Source organism: Protopterus annectens, chromosome 1.part1, assembly GCF_019279795.1.
Source record: "Protopterus annectens isolate FY-2018-M chromosome 1.part1, PAN1.0, whole genome shotgun sequence".
In the NCBI taxonomy this organism is placed as follows: Eukaryota; Metazoa; Chordata; order Ceratodontiformes; family Protopteridae; genus Protopterus; species Protopterus annectens.
The window spans coordinates 1,370,269,098-1,370,282,141 of NC_056726.1; positions in this window are offsets into that span (position 1 = coordinate 1,370,269,098).

Below are 13,044 nucleotides of genomic sequence, written 5' to 3' on the forward strand. Positions count from 1 at the left end.
AACCTCTTGCTATGAGCTGACAATGCAACCGCTGCACCATTGCACCATTTGTTAACATTTGGAGGATATCCACTTGGTTTCTGTATATCACAGTTTGAACAAATTTGTTGGAGTACAATTGTAAACCTGATGTTAGCAATCATATAACACTTTTAACAACTGCTCAGAATTGTCAGAGAAATTATGCTATAAAGGTAGGTATTTTGAAATATGAAATACTTTACACTAAAATAATACAAGCACATATATGTGCTAGGAAAATAACAACAATGAAATGCAGAAGGTAAACGATTGCTACTGAGAAATGGGAAGCCATCAGTATTGTTAACCACTATATTCTTTTATGAACAAACATCACATACCTTTACTGAAAGAATTATCTTTATGAAAGAAGACAAAAACTGCAGTTCTAACAGTGAAACAGCATACTGAAGTCTGTGAATCCAAACAGTCTCTACTGCTGTGCAAGTGCCTTACATACATGATAACCTTATATAATGCAGATTCAGCCTTTTGAGCCCTGTGGATATGCAAATCAGGTGTGAACTCATTAGCATTCGAGAATTCCAAAATCTGCACTAAGTACTAGGCAGGTTAACATAGTGTGAGGACTTACCCTAGCAATATAGAATGAATATTGAGAAGTGTTACTTGCTAAGAGCTTGCAAGTATGACTGATTAGTCTTAGTGTAGGAATAATTAGGTGTTTCACACTCCTGCTACTTTGATGTACATTTACTGAGGGTGTGTCATGGAGAATAGGCTTAACAAAGCATTAGGGTCTTATATGGACTGACATAGAAGAAAACCCCTGTATAACATTTGTATCACTAAATGCTTATGATCCAGCTGTGCTTCTGAGGAAAAAAGTTGTCTGTAATTCATATGAAATACTTTACACTAAAATAATACAATCACATATCAAAAAGAAATCCAAATGACATTGAATTTGTTTCAGACTAACATAAAAACAGAATAATGTTCACAAAAGAAAGCCAGAAATTAAATGTTGTATAGAAAACAGTTCTTGCTATTGTGACAGGAATTATAAGCTTAACTGTTACAAATATACAATTTCTCTATACAAAAGAATTATGTACGAGTTTTAATGTAAAGTGATACAATGTCATCTTTTGAGTATATGTAAGCTACTTTCTTTTCATAAATATATCTGTTATCTCTTGCAAATAGTGAAAACAGTCTCAAATGTCATGTTATTTCCATGGTATCAAGGTTCAAATCTAAACGTGGTGCTTTTTGTGTGCCATTAGTAATGTTCATATTTTCATTTTATAAAACAACAAAAGTTGAGAATATCACAAAGAGATACTCTAAAATACATGTTTGCATCATTCTTTGCATACTGCTTGTCATTGTGCAATGTTATTGATGGTTTATTTCTTAAGATAAAAAAATGAAAAATTTAATTTGGTCTGCCTTCTCTAGAGCAAACAAGCCTGGCACTGGTGTGTAGCCATCAGCACTCTGGACAGCACTGAGTGAACAAAATCCACTTGTCAGCTATCTATCTTTGGGGTACAGGGTATAATTGCACTTTGTTTAGAGAAAAGGAACAGGTAAAGCAGGACTGAAATCCAGTTTACAGATATTTTTTTTTTCTGAAAGGGTCAGAATAAATATTAACATACACTATTTGTGTATGAAATTAACAAGCTAAAGTCAGTGTGATAAATAGTAAAAGTCTTACCTGCTCTAGCAAATTGCTGATTGAAATGTGTTGTTGGAAGCTGAACTCTCCTCATTAGTTTGTAAAGTGTGATAGCAAAGTATTAACATCAAGAAAGTGGAAATATGTGTCATATATGCTGGGCCACTTTTCCATATCTCATGTATTCATCCTGACAGTAATGGATTTCTTTTAAAATATGTCAGTATTAATTACCCATAACTGTCTCAATAATGAGCTTATGCAATTTTCTGTTATGTCCCTTTTCTGAAGATTTGGCATTATATGAAAGCATTATAATGTGTAACAGATATGCTACTCATGATTTGGCAAGCAAATGTTAAATGGATGAATTTGTCAGCGTAATGCTGTAACTGCTCAGTGCATTGCTAGATATGTCACTTAATTGGTTTATTTTTGTTTATAATTTGTTTCTGTAATTGTTATTTTATTCCTGTTTTGCCTTTTGCATTTGCACTCTTCTTGACAGTACCCAAACACAGTTCATGGCTAAAGACAAAAATGATTCTGGCACCATTGTGCTGCTGTCAGCAATCTAGATTGTATGGAGTCAAGAAAATGCACCAGTCAGCTACCCGTCTAATTGGCACAAGCTGTAAATACATTCTGGTGGGAGCAAAAGCAGAGGCATTGATGGTTGCAAATCTATAGTACTGACAATTTTGCTTATGTTGACAGATAAAGTATTAACACACATTTTGGTGTATGAATTGAACACCGCAAGATTGTGTGGTATTTGCTGAATATGTTACCAAAACTTCTTGTGAATTCCTGTTAGAAATGTTTTGTTGTAAGAAACTAAACTATTCTTCTTTTGAATAACTGCATTTGCAATGCATGATGTCAAAAATTACAGTTTCTAAAGTGTGAGAACAGAAATTTACAAACATGATAAATGTGAAAATATGGATAATATAGTTTAGATGTATCCATCCATATTGCATAAGCATTCATTATAACAGTAATACATTTCCCTTTCAAAGTATGTTAGTATTACTTGTATATGGTGTGTCATAAAAGAAATTACACAGTTTTCTCTGTGTCCCCATTCTGAATAATTGCCATTACCCGAAGACCTGATGATATGTAACATAAATGCAAGTTCTGATGTGAGAAGATGATGTTCAAAGGACAATTTTGTCAGGGTAATGCTGTATAAGTCTTAATACCTTTAAATATTTTTTATTCTTTCATTTTTTTTTGCCTTTAGCAATTGTGTGGTACCTAGCAGTGCATAACCATGGTTCATGATTGAAGGCAAAAATGAAAAATTTAATTTGGGTTCTTTTCTGTAGCCCAAATGAACATAGCTCTGTTGTGCTGCTGTCAGCACACTGGACAGTACTGACTGAAGAAATTGTTCCTGGCTGCTGCCTATCTCTGGCACAGGTGTAACTGCGGTGTGCTAAGCAAAACAGCAGAGGTAATGTAGGGTTCAACCTAGCTTACAGGTACTTTTACTGAGAGGGTCAGAGTGACATCTGTCACAGACTTTTGATTAGGAATGTAACACTAAATAGAAAAGACTAACATAAATAAGATTTCTACAGCAAATTTACCATTAATGCTTGCTATATAAGTTCAATATAATATGAACAAAGTATGTTAACCATGAAAATTATATTTAATTTAAAATGCACTCATAATGGTGCGATGTACACTCCAGTTTTGTAAAAATTATGTCATCAAATACCATACGTATGTGTTTATGACAGTAAATATGTAACACACTCCAACATGTATTGCTCAGATCTTCCAACTCCATGCATCGGAATGGTATTTGCAATCACAAATATGGCATTTTATATAGAAATTCAATACCATGACTGCTTAAAGTCACACACATACAGGCATCTGTTAGTACATCTCCATTCATTTGTAAATTATTATATCTTAAAATTACCACCTGAAAATGGAAGCTCTCCTGTGGCTCTGACAGCTAATGAGCAGAGCAGAGCATTTTATTCTTTTTTTTTTCCTCATGGGTTCAACTCCAAGATGGTAGTACTCAATGTTATTAGTGTGCAAGTCTCAAAAGTCCAAAATTTCACAGTTCATGCCATTTTGCCTCCAACTATCAATGATTATAACAAGCACCATAAAACATTTCAGTGCTTAACACTGGAACATATGTAAATAGGTTGAGCATCACACATGGCCATGTCTCACTGCCATATTTCACTCCATTATTTTTAATGTAATCATTGCCAATGTTTATAACCAAGCTTTGTGTTCTCATTTGTGTAAATGCAAAGTTGTGCATCTTTGAACACTGGCTATTATACATGAGATCTGAATTGGTTTGCCAATTGAGATACATAGTTCCAGTTCTATTTCTGTAGACATACCAGATGAAGCTGAGGATGATGTTGCATTCCATTTAGAACACAAAGGTGTGATGTTAAAGAGACCAGAATGTTTGTTGTAGCCCTTGTCAAGTATTACAGCTGCAGGCTGCTACAGGGGAACTATACCAGGTCTTAGTATAAGACTGAGGTATTGGAATAGCTTGGACAAGGCTGTCTCCAATGTTGCACTGAGGAACAATGTTGTCACTATTACAGTGTCATGAAGTGGTGCAAGCAGGACTGCTGAGCTGATGTCAAGATAAATTTAAGGCACCAAACATCCCTCAGTTTTGTAAGTATAGTAACCCATCACCAATCAGTGATATATCATGGATTAGACAATCATCATTTATTTATGTATTTTATTTATTTATTTTTTATTTGTTGATTGGGATAGTCTGACTGGATACATGTCCATTTTCAGCGGAGGCCTGGGGAGAAAACCCCCACTTAACAAAAACAGAAAAAGTTAATACTTTTCAAATTTAAACACAAGATGCAAATAGTTAAAATCTGTCAATTTAACATTCCAAAGACATGCATCTGGAGCATTTCTCCCCGGGCCTCCGCTGAAAACAGGCTCTGTGGAACCTAATCGGACATTCCCGGTCAACAAATGTTAAATAAAAATAAATAAAAAATAAATAAATTTATACAGTCATAAAATTGTAATGTAGCATAAGTAGATTGCTAAAAAGTAGTTGAGAAAAGAATCACTTAATGGTGCTAATCAGGGTTTGAGCAAGGGCAAAGCCAGTGTGATTTAATGTATTTTTAAGGCCTTATTAAAACAGAGGTAGTGAAGTTTCCTGGGTAAGGTCTGCAGGCAGTACATTCCAAGTTTTACCAACAGAGTTGGCAAACAGAGCACCTGCTGTGGAGTTGTTGGATTTTTGAGTCAGTACCATTAGTTTATTAGATGAGCGTAATGGCCTGAGGGCACTATGGGGACTGATAATGTTTTTGAGGGCAGGGGTATTTTCAGGTAGGTTGAGGACTTTGTGCACTACTGTGAGCTGGTTGAATTGAAGAAGGGTGGGAAATTCTAGCCTTCCTAGAAGATTTAGGTTTTGACAATGATGAGTCCTATATGCCATGCCAGTTGCGAATCTAGCTATGTGGTTGTAACAGCAGGATAGTTTGCTGAGATCAGTTTGGGTCAGGCTGGTGAATATGGGGGAGGCATAAAGAAGGGTAGGGAGAAGATGGGAACATTGAACAGTAGCCCTAGCAAGAGGGGTGAGGAAAGGTTTAAGCTTGTACAGGGAGCCAAGTTTTTTGTTACTGGACTTAATAGTATGGTTAACATGCATGTCAAATTTAAGGTTGTTGTCTATTAATACTCCTAGGAGCTTGATTAGGTCATCTGGGGAGATAATGGTGTCATTGTTAGATTTTATGGTGAAGAATGGAGGAGAAGACCTATGGGTGGGGGAGAAAAGTAGCAGCTTGGTTTTGTTAGGATTCAGGAGGAATCAATGATTAGCTATCCAGTTTTCTACAGTGTTGAAGGTATTCTGCATTAGGGACAGTAGGTTTATTGGAGAGGAGGCAGAACACATCAGGGTTGAATCATCCACATATTGGATGCAGGTTGCATTTGGGATGGTGGTGTGAAGATTGTTAATAAAGATTGAGAAAAGAAGAGGACCTAGTATGGAGCCCTGTGGGACTCCTAGGGTGATAGGCAGATGAGATGACAGCTTATTCTGCCATAGGACAGCCTGCTGTCTTCTGAGTAGGTAGGACTGAAACCATTGTATAGAATGGTGATCTAAACAGATGGCTTCCAGGTTATTGACAATTAGCTGATGACTGACAATGTCGAAGCCCTTTGAAAGGTCAAGAAAGAGTGCTGAGGATAGTTTGTTGTTATTACGATTAAGGTTAATGATGTTAGAGAAAGATAGGAGAGCTAAGGTGGTACTGTGGAATGGCCTAAAGCCATGCTGAGAGTCAGCCAGCAGTTTGTTTTGAATAAGATACTGCATACGTTGTTTATGGACATGTTTTTCCATGATCTTAGCTAGTGGTGACAGAATGGCTATAGGTCTAAAGTCAGACAGTTCTATGGAACTACCTCCTTTATGGAGAGGTATTACATGCAATATTTTCAATATTGATGGGATGGTTCCCTCAGAAATGACTCTATTAATCAGGATAGAGATAGGGAGTGCTATGACATCCACAGCTTTTTGCAGATATTCAGCAGGGAGGAGGTCAGCAGCTAAAATAGTAGGTTTTAGTTTTTTGATTAGGGCTCAGATTATGGGAGTAGGAACAAGTTGAAAGCTAAAGGAGAGTTGAGTATTGGGAAGGTCAGGGCTGGGTGTATCAGTGCTGGAGTTTGAGCAGGTGGGAGTGAGATGGGTAGCTAGGGATTGGATAGTCTCTGTAAAGAAGCAATTGAAGGTGTTTGTGATTTCTTCTGGAGATTTGTCAAGGGCAGTTGATGGGTAGGAGTGGTGGTGTGGCCTGGGTGGAGAAGTTTATTTATTCCAGCCCAGAATTTTGGAGGTTTGTTTTGGTGTTTCTGTTGCAGGAGGGAGTAATAGTTTTTTTTGTCTAGAATGATACATTTTTTAGTGTCGTTCCTTAATTGTCGATATCTGACTTGATCTAGTGGGGCTTTAGTAACTTGCCAAGTAGCCCAGGCTTTATTTCTGTGTGTGATTTTAGTTTTTGTATCTTTTGAGAGCCACGGTACAGTTTTTGTTTTGGCTTGGATGGTAAGGGTAGGAGCATGTGAATTGAGGATAGTCAGGAATTTAATGTTAAAGTAATCCACTGCCTCTTCTAGAGGAAGTTGTTTCAGGACTGACCAATTGCAAGCTTTGAGTTCTTTTTTGAAGTTGTTAAGGTTAAAGTTCTTATTGTTTCTTATTGTTTTATAGGTGGGCTGATGGGTATTGTCATTCATAATGCTTTCATATCTTCTTTTTGCCTACTGCACAGCTGCAGAAGAGATAGCACAGAACTGTAAGGTGCATCACAAGAGACTGTCTCACCTCAGAAAAACATGGAGTAAGTATGCATCAGGTCAGAATGCAAGCCAGATAATAAATTTCAGTCCATCAGTCCATATCATCTTGAATAGGAATACTTTTACATTAAGCATACATGCCTTCTCCAGTAGCTCTTGGTGATTGCATTAGGCAGTGAGTACACCAGCTTAGTTGTGTGTGAGATCAATTCCCAGAAGCAGAAGTTAGATTTTATTACAAGAGAGTATTTGTAAAATATTAACTGCAAAACTGAATTAGATTAAGGATTCAATGTTGGTAACTGTAATTATTAACATGGAATTCATATATTGTGTAGACAAAAATGTTAATGTTTCCATTTCTTATATAATAGGACTTTTATGAACGTTAATGCCTTCGCATCATATCTGGATGTGTTAAAGGTGAACATATTTATATGTCATTTTAATTTATGCATTAAAATAATACAGTAATGTGACATCCTGTTGATCTTATTCTCTTTGCTTTGTTTCCTCCAGCCATCTCTCTCTTTTTTTCTTTTCTTTTTTTTAATTTTTTTTGGGGGGTGAGGATACATTGCTGCTGAAACCAAAATAAACCTATCGGTAATTGCACAAATATCTATATTCATTCTCATAAAGTGGCAGAGACTACCTAGGCAGTGCAAGGTTTCAGTGTCTTCCACACTTTTAGTCCAGTAGCTGCACAAACAAGAGCTAAAGGTGGAGTGTCTCAATGTACATCAATAACAAACATACCTCTAGGGTAGTCAAACAGGATGACATGCTGGAGTTCCTCCATGTGCAGTTCACCATGAACAACAGTATTCTGTTGTCGTCAGTCTTCTCTGGGATGGTAAAGTCCTCAAATTCTGTGTATAATTCTATGTATATGTTGTATAGTAGTGGATAGCTGTGGTGCTCTCCCATGACCATTCTACAAATTCCTGTATTTTTTTCTCCTGTGTTCTCCCCTCTGCTTGCCACCCCCCCACACACACATTTTCACCACTGTCCTATGTTAATCTCTTTTCTTCACATTTAATTTAGCAAAAAAAAAAAATAGAATCACATACAATAACCATGACCAGAAATGGCTCATACAAAAAGTGTTCAGTTTTTATCCTCAGAGTTTGAACAGAGTTTGGCATCATACACCAATATTCTTATGTCTTAATCTTATTTCTAGTCTCCTAGCCCTTCTTCCTCCTTATAGAAAACATTTTACTGTACAGTGCATGACAAATTACTAATGAGGAAACACCTACAGGTGACACACCACAAAGAAGCCTTACATGTCTCATAAATCAAAGTATCGGTAGCTGTCTTACCATCTCTCCCTCGCTTTGTCTCTCTCTCTCTCTTCACCCCTTGTGTCCCATCACTTTTTGCTGTTATATGTTTATTAGGCTAATAGATGCAATGTTCATCTTATGGGATTTTACTATTGCCATTGCTGTGATGAAGTTTAATGGCTACATCCTCCCTTGCTTCAATAAGTTGTCACTCTCCCTTGAATTGTATGATTTTCACTTTGGAATTATTTTGTGGTGTGCTGAGACAACGCTCAGATCTACATACTGATTTTTGCCTAATGCCAAGGGTTCTAGTCCAGCCCTACATCAAACTGTTATTGACTGTTTTTATAAGACTATTTATCTGTAGCTGTTGCCTACATACTGTACTGAGCTGTCATTATGCTGCTTCTGTCGTAATTGGTTTACTTCCTGCTGTCTTCTTCTCCTCTCTGTCTCTCTAACCCCTTCTGTGTTATCAGTCTGTATCCTCAGCATCTGTGTAATGCCTGGCACCGAGCAGCACTATTGATGGTAAATGGTAGTTAATGTCTTATGCAAAATCTTGTATGAGTTTTTCCTTTGACTGCATTAGCACAGTTAGCTTCATGCAAATATGCTTACATCTGCTGCACTATAGAAAAACAGACTAAAAGTAAGAAAGTGTGATACAGTTACTATTCCATATCTAACAGGTTTCTGGGTGTCACATACAGTCTAAAGGGTGTTAACATTGATATAGCTGTGATGAAGACTGCTCTGGTGATCTGAAATAATCCTTCAGTCTGTAAACTAGTTTATTTTACTATCAAAAGCTTGACTCCAGAATTATGCCTTACCATTATTTAACATTTTTCCTTATAAATACTATGTGTGTAACTATGTGATAGATATGATATTAACCCACCTCTATCCTCCTTATGTCCTCATCATGTTAACTCTCTCCCACCCCTTCTAGATCTACATTGGAAACACTTTCTGTACACAAAAATACCTCTAAAGTGCATAGATTTTCAAAGGATGTTACACATATCTGCTCTTAATTTGTGGTGTATTCAGCACAACATCTCTGACTTTATGGCAAATCACTGATGATTGAACTCATTCAGTAATGCTATACAGCTGATTTACACAATTTATAAAGGTCAGAAAATAAATGTTCATAGTAGAAAGGAGTGAGCTTATGATGGCAGTATTTAAAAAGCATCCCTAACATTTTGCTTTTCTCACTCATTATTTTTTCACGTTTTATATACAGAGCTTTAAAGAATCACCATGATTACAACCCTAAGAGTAACACACCACAAAGGTGTGCAGAACTATCCCACAAACAAATCTGTTTGCATGTCTGTATCCCTATCACCAAATCTCTCCCCCCTCTTACCCCTTGTGTCTCATCAATCTTTCTTTTCAGCATTTGCATGATGCCTGGCTCCGAGCAGCACCTGTAACTTGTGAACAATGGCAATACATAGCCTATGGAAAACTAGTGTGAGGTTTTGCTTATGGCCACATTAGTCAACTACTTTTTGAGCTACTGTGCTTAGCATTACTGCAGTATGAAAAGATAGGCTGATAGCACTATGAGAAGATAGTTTGTATCATCTCTTCTAAAGGTTGCAGAATGCAATGTACACCATAAGGGAGGTTGCAGCTGTAAGTAGTGTTATGAAGAAAGCCGCGCACAAACTTCTTTGCTACATACTGTTTCCATAGTTCAGGTTTCCACCAGCATTAACATGCCTTGCTCTGCTTCTGTTTCATATTCATTCACAAAATGCTCATATCTTTCCAGAAATTACTGTAAGACATTAGGTACACTAAACTATGTGTTAACAAGCAAATTGCAAAATGCACATTTGAGCAATATTGTGAATATACACACACAAGGTGATAGTGTCGATGTGGGTTCATTTAAATCCATGTAAACATATACTTGTATGTTAGTAATGCACTGACTTTTAAGTACTCCATTATGTCATAAAAACATGTTCAAATGCATGGCAATTGCAACATGCCTCAGATACATCGGCAGTCACCAGATATGAAGGCTATATGAATATAACACCTGTATCATCCATATGATGAGTGAAGTATTGCAAGTGTCATAAATGTGGACACCATGATGGTTAAACCATTAACATAACACTTATATGTTCTGGATTTCATCACAATCAGATCTGTATGTCTACACTCCTTATTTGCACAAAGTTTAGCATGAAGCACCATTGACTACTGTTAGTTTGCATTCTAACTTTAACACCTTAATACATCATAACACATGTGCTAATACTTTGCCATCACCTGCACAAATCAGCTTACCAGCAATGCGCTTCAGGAAAAGCTTCTGAAAAAAAAAATAGAAGCATTGTTAGTGTTTTGTATTATTCTGTATATGGTAATGGACTGTTATACTCAAGATATGTGGCTATAACTGTGATGTTGACTGAACACTTCATTCTGCATAGTTACATTTGCACTTCAACACTTACAGTTGGACATGATGCATAGTGGTAAGGAACCTTTTCATACATACTTCACTGGGGGCTATAAGTTCTGAATTGTTGTATTTTGACCTGTCTCTTTGTATTGACACTGCAAATTGTCCAGTCATGAGCAAATAATATTGATAATGACAGCATAAATTATAGTCACTGTCATCAAAACACCATCACATAAAAATGTACTTGCCACTCTCAATTCCACAATCTACATGAATGACAGCATAGTTGAAATATGTGAGCAATATGTACACACTTATGATAAGACTCTTGCTGTTACTCCTGTCACATGCCTTTTCAACCAAACCTGTGGTCCACACTAGCTTCTCTGTAACACACTGATGATGTCATCCTTTCATAAGTGCACTCTCTCACTGTAGAACTCATCTGTCTTCTGTGGCACTTGTGGTTGATACAATGTTCTCTAAATTGTGTAACTAGGTAGGTAGGTGGTTCAAATCTATCAGTGGTGAACTTGTGTGTTTGTGTGTGAGGGGCTTTAGTTTCAGGTAAGTAGGGCTTCAAGAATATATATGCTGTTTCCACTTCCATTCTGGGGAAAAATTTAAGCTGGAAGTGGAATCCCTCATCACTTTATCCTGCTTTTAACACAAACCATCATTTATGCAACACACGTATGAGGTCATCTTTTCATAACTACAGTCTCTCATTTTAGAAGTAAGTCTTCTCCTGTGGTACTTGCAGTTAATGCAGTGTTCTCTAGATTGCATAACTAGATAGGAAAGTGGTTCAGATCTAACAATGGAAAATGTGTCTGTGTTTATGTCTCAAGTGTCAGGAACATATACCTTTATCAACAGAAGTGCTGTACCTACTTCCACTCGGGAAAAACATTTAAACTGGAAGAGGACTCCTCCATCCCATTATCCCACCTTTAACAGAAACTTCTTCTCTGCAACACATTGATGGGGTCATCCTTTACAAGTGCACTCTTTCCCTCTAAAATTCAGATGTCTCCTGTGATGCTTGCAGTTAATACTGTGTTCTCTAGATTATGTAACTAGTTAGGTACATGGGTAGAATATGACAGTGGCAAACTCATTTTTGTGTGAGTCTGAAGTGTCAGGTATGTATAACTTCATCAACAGAAATGCTGTATTTACTTCTACTCAGAAGAGACATTTAAACTGGAAAAGGACTTCCCAATCTCCCTATCCTACTTTTCACACAAACATCCTCTCTGTAACAAACTGATGAGGTCCCCTGTTCATAACTGCCCTCTCTCACTATAAAAGTTGGACCTTTCCTGTGGCACTTGCAGTTAATACTATCTTCTCCAGGTTGTGTGATTATCAGGTAGGTGGTTCAGATCTGGCAGTAGTAGACTGTGTGTGTATCTCAAGTACCAGACATGTTTAGCTTCATAAACAGAAGTGCTGAATCTCCTTCAATTCAGGATAAACTTTTAAACTGGGAAAGGACACCCCCATCCCAATATCCAACTTTTAACATGTTAACAAAAATGTGCACCTGGAGCATTTCTACCCAGGCCTCCACTGAAAATTGGCTTTGTTCCAAGTCGGAATTTCCTGGCAAATAAATGTTAAATAAATAAATAAAATAAAATATACATCATCTCTGCAATACACAAATGAGGTCATCATTCATAAATGCAGAGTCTCACTATAAAAGTCAGACTTCTCCTGAGGCACTTGTGGTTAATACTGTGCTCTCTAGACTGTGTAACTAGATAGGTAGGTGGTTCTAATCTGACAGATTTAAACTTGTCTGTGAGTGTGTGCCTCAAGTGTCAGATATATAGAGCTTTATCAGCAAAGCTGTTATATCTCCTTCCACCCAGAAGAACAATTAAACTGGGAAAGGACTACCCCATCCCCTTATCCCACACTTTGTACAAACATCTTCTCTACAACACTCTCTCTTACAATGGAAGTCAGACTTATTCTGTGGTGTGTGTGGTTGATACTGACTTCTGTAGATGGTGTAACTGGATATCCAGGTAGTTTTTGTTTACTGTCCTAGACAATAGTCTTTCTTACAACAGATGTTATGTACACTTCCACTAAGGAGACATAGTTTCAGTGGCAGAAGGCTAACCTATACATTACTAGCAACCCCAGATAAAAGCCCAGTTTTGGAAGTGCACTGATTACGTGATACTTCAAATCTGCCTAACTCTCATCAAAGCTAAATTGCTCTGAGTACATTTGGGAACCAAACTCCTATT